The 4,920-nt window shown below is 32.2% G+C and overlaps 1 long non-coding RNA gene across 2 annotated transcripts; it reads right to left on the bottom strand.

Annotated features, from left to right (window-relative positions):
- Window positions 1-1,006: 1,006 nt before the first annotated feature.
- On the bottom strand, window positions 1,007-2,890 carry LOC130459677 (uncharacterized). Of its 2 annotated transcripts, none has more exons than XR_008919249.1 (3): window positions 2,389-2,890; window positions 2,105-2,194; window positions 1,007-1,267 (listed from the first exon to the last, which is right to left on the bottom strand). It is a non-coding gene; the product is annotated as an uncharacterized lncRNA (long non-coding RNA). The 2 variants fall into 2 exon arrangements; XR_008919250.1 differs by having other exon boundaries at window positions 2,105-2,242.
- Between the last annotated feature and the right edge of the window lie 2,030 nt (window positions 2,891-4,920).

Consider the following 4,920-nt stretch of genomic DNA (forward strand, 5'->3'; position numbering starts at 1 on the left):
GTTTTATTGCTTCTTAGGCAATAAGTACTTTTACTTCAACTGTTTAGGTTGCTAGTGATGCTTTGTTTGGATTTGCTTATCCAAGCAGTTCACAGATATGTGGAAGACTTTCCAGCTGTATCTTAGAACATAGAAATTAATATTTTAATTTCCCACGCAACAACTCATGGTCTCCAATCCATGTTGCCATTTCGAAACACGATGCTCTTTAGCTCGTCCTTGTCAATGGTTAACTCCAAAGGGTCTTGCTTGATCCTTTGCCAGTGTTTATGCGTGTAGCATCAATATTTAGCATATCTTTATTTCCTTGAATCAAGAACTATTCCTATGTACCTTTTCAAGTACCATAAGTGTTCTTGATCTCAATCTAGTTGATCTTCACTTAGATCAATAGAGATTGGTATATGTTCGTCATGCCTAAAGTCATACGATACATTTTTGGCGATCCTCATATTATATCATACATGATAAATTCTTTTTCAGAATAATTCCCAATTGAATTCTATTCATGTAACTTTAGCTCATTCAATTTCAGTAGATACTGAATCCAGCTAAATTCTTTGACATATAATATAGGTTAAGAATCTCACTTAGATCCTTTGATGTTTTAACTTAGTAAATGCTTATACACACTACTACAAAAAGGGGCATAGAGTACTGTTGAAATACACTTTATAGGACGCCTTAGAGGCGTTCTCCAACTCAGCGCGCTATAAAATTTATAAAACGGGTAAAAGAAGCGTTTTATATACCTAATCATAAAGTACATTGATAAGAGATAAGCGTCCTCTATTCCCTTCCTAAAATCAGAAAATGAAAAAGGAATATAGAACGGTTAACGTACATAACTGTCTCCTATACTCTATAATAAAGCGCACCTTCCATACATAACTGTCCTCTATTCTTCTTGTTAAATATTGAGATACAGAACATCTTCCATACATAGGCGTACTATATACTTATTTATTTCAAAAAAAAAAAAAATTAAACAATTCTTAATATACGATTTCCAAAAACTTCTTGTATATATGTGTTAATATTACAATAAAGTTCAAATACACAAACATACATATTACGAAGTAACTCTAATTTACAACTGAAATTAAAAACAAAAAATGAATAAATTGATGTTCCCACTTCCCATACTATAATTCTTTATAAGTTCTTCGCCTCTTCAAATATTTCCTAGCTCTTTCACTTGACTGCAACTGGAAAAAAAAACGATGAACTATGAACTTTATCTCGCTGCTCTGCATTAGACTTAAACCTGAAATCACCAAAAGAGAATTAGAGGACTTTAAGATTAAGAACCAATAATTGAAGCATTTAAGTTTTTGGAAGAGAAAAATAAATTGGCTACCTAGTTGTTGACATACTCCAATTGTTGAGTTGGAATCATTAACTGTCTAAAAAGTGTTTATAATTTTATAATCACACCAGAATAACCGGGCAGGATTTTCATTAATGATAGATGCAATTATGCCGGCGTGTGGATCATAACCATCTGTGTCAACTACAATAAACTCAGGCCCAAAGTCACAAAAGACACTACCAAATAGGCCACATACTTGTGGCTTATGATTATGGCAATATTCATCATATTCAATTGCTTTGTCATTGAATATAAGCTCCTTCATTCATCTTCATACTTGTTATTAGTTCCATAACAAACAAGAGATACCAAAATATTCCCATCTAATGTCCTGTTCTAAATTCTAATATCAGAGACTCAGAGTTATGTGCTAGTAATAATCAAGTTGATTTTGAGCTATTAGAAAATGTTCAAGGCAATTTGTGACAATTAAGCAGCATAGTCCCACACAAACGTTTGACATTTTCTTAATCTAGTTTTAAATGGACCAACCAATATGCAACATGACTTGATAAAATTAGACAATTAGTCAATGCCAATAAATATATAAGTAATAAATTCGAATCCTAGTATCCCCCCTGTAAATATAATTGTCTTGTTTAAACCAGATATCTTCGTCATGCACTAAAGGTCAAAATAACATAATTAAAGTTGGGATTGGATTGCGTTAAAATGCCAGCACCCATAACCAGGTATCTTCGTCATGCACTTTACTTGTAAAAATTATGTTACCTTAAACCTTAAAAACGGTGTTAGTTGGGGCAGCAACAAGACAGGAGTCGGAGATATGATGGTGGAGCGGCAATCATGACGGCGGCGAGTCTGACGATTAAAGAGAACATAAAAATAACCAAAATTCAATCAGATCTCCTGTAATTCAATTCGAAAATTAAAATTAAAGGCAAGACAAGAAAACCTATATTAATGATGAGAAATAGGAAAAGGGGTTGATCAAATAAACATTAAATCATATATTAAGCTTGTGAGGAATATACAGAAATCGAAAGAGTGCAAACCATTTCTCAATGATTTAATCTGCTGAGAAATGAGAATCATGTGTGAGGAGTATTGGAGTGGAAATCGAAATGGAACAATGACAATTTCTTAAACTAGTAATTTATGAAATGGGGAAAGAGAAACACATAGGTAAAACAGAGAGATAGACGGAGGAGTGGAGGAGTTGGCGGCTAATGCCTAATGGGGAAGGTGGGCTAGGGTATGAGTATATTAGTTTTAGTAATAACATTTTGATTTGAGTTTATTAATTATGGGCTTTAGGTTTGTGTTTTGCGGGAGATATTTCATTTTCTTAGAGTTAATTTGAGTTTTGTCTGCCGCCAATACTGATATAGTTATTTTGTATTTTTTTTTTTTTTTTTAGAAAATAGTATGCATTTATCTATCACCGCTTAGCGATTTGTATGTATAGATTTAATAATATTATTTATTCTTTTACCAGGGTAAAAGAATATGAAACTGTTAAATAAGGTACCCGTTCTATATTCTTTCCCCCATAGAACTGTTATCAAAGAAAAACGTACTATATGATCATAGGAAACGCTTATCACACTTAACCGTACCTTATTCGGCGTTACTTATTCCTGTTTTTGTAGTAGTGACATAGTTCAAACATTCTTTTACTTAGATTTATTCACATGGGTCGAATATCTCCAATGGAGTATTTCGTGTTTGATTTAGTAAATGTCATTACTTAATCCAAAACAATATTATAAGATCTTTGTAAATAGATCTTAGTACCCAGTATGTACTAAGTTTCGCCTTGGTCCATCATTGATGAATAATCTCAAATCTAAGTATTTAGCATTTGAATGTTATTTCATAATAGAGAGATATGTGTGTGATACACATAGGACCAATTAAGTTTTATGTACTCCCACTAAACTTCTTATATATCTATAAGAATCATGTACATTTTATGAAACTAAAATACTTATTAGCTTCACTAAAATACATTTCTAATTCCCAATTGCTTGCTTAAATCTGTACTTAGATTTTATAAACTAGCTTTTCTTTTCAAGCATTTTATTTGGATCCACAAATCCTATGACATAGCATGTACATAGTTTCTTCCAACATTTGACTGAGGAAGATGTTTTGTCATCCAATTGCCATATGTACCAATATGCAATCATTGCTTGAATTATAGACTTAAGCATTACGATTTTGCATGAGGTTTCAACACAATCCACATCGTGAAGTTGCTTGTAACCTTTAGCAACTAATCTAGCTTTGTGTGTGAACACAATTTCATGTTTGATGGTTTTTATCCTTAAAACAAACTTTCAACCAATAGGTGTGAAACTATTCTTGCAAATCAACAAAATTTCAATTTTGTCATCAAAACATTGAGTATGTTTTATGGCCTCTAACCATTTAAAACATTTGAGTCTATATATGGCCTCTAACCATTTTAGGGAATCTGGGTTTCGTCATAGCTTTCTTACAGGTCACAAACTCATTAATCTACATGATAATAGTTTGACTGCAAGTTGTAGGTTTCTTCACTATCTAATAGAAGAATTGCATAGTTTTAGGGACCTGAACTTCATGTTTCTTCACTATAGAAGAATCTCATAGTTTCAGTGATTTGAACACTATGCCTACTTGGGTATAGAACATCAAACAATAGAATATCAATAGCCACTTGAAAGTCTTTTGAATATTCTGTTCTCCTTGAAGCACTTGTAAAGTCTTCTAAGAGATGTCTATTCTTTAAAGCCACTTCTAAAGTCCTTAAAGAATAAGTTCAGGTTTTCTGAAGCACTTCGAAAAGCCTCCGGAATGTCCGTTTATGTTTGTTGTTCGCCTCGAAGACTTTCGAGGTCTATTTTCTCCCACTTGTCATTTTGGAAACGAATCTCCAAAAGGACATTATTTCGAGCAAACAAACATTATGTTCTCAAAAATTCGTGGTAGAAACAATACCCTTGTGTCTCATTTGAATAAATCACAATGAAACATATATCTAGACTTGGGCCTTAGTTTGTTGAATAACAAACACTAAGCTCCCACTGAGTTTAGCAACTCTTTAGATATATATAATTGAAAAGATATCCTGAAATTACTTTTCAATAGCTTTGACGTATTTGGTTTAGTTTGGTGGTAGTTGAGCATTTTGTTTTAGAAATTATAGGAAAAGTCTTTATGATTCATCATTAATCGAATCAAGTACTAATTGACTTCGATTATTTCAACTAAGATATATCTTATGGACCTAGATTGTGAAATTACAACACACAATCATTGATGATCATATTTGGTCTCAAGTAATCATCAACATGATCTAACCTAGATCTTTATGATTTCTTGCCAAGTGGATTTTATACTTCTGAATCTTTGAACTAGCCAAACAGATTCAAACTTATATCACATTGAGTAAATAAACCAATATGCACTCAAAACCATGTGAAATAATAAAGTCATAAAATCTTTCTTTAGCTTTGAACTCTATTGTCTAGGCGTTCTAACAATAGTTCATATCTTTTGTTACTTTCAACAAGTAAGACTAGTTGTCTTAAATTGATTTA

The sequence above is a fragment of the Spinacia oleracea genome, chromosome 4, assembly GCF_020520425.1.
Source record: "Spinacia oleracea cultivar Varoflay chromosome 4, BTI_SOV_V1, whole genome shotgun sequence".
In the NCBI taxonomy this organism is placed as follows: Eukaryota; Viridiplantae; Streptophyta; class Magnoliopsida; order Caryophyllales; family Amaranthaceae; genus Spinacia; species Spinacia oleracea.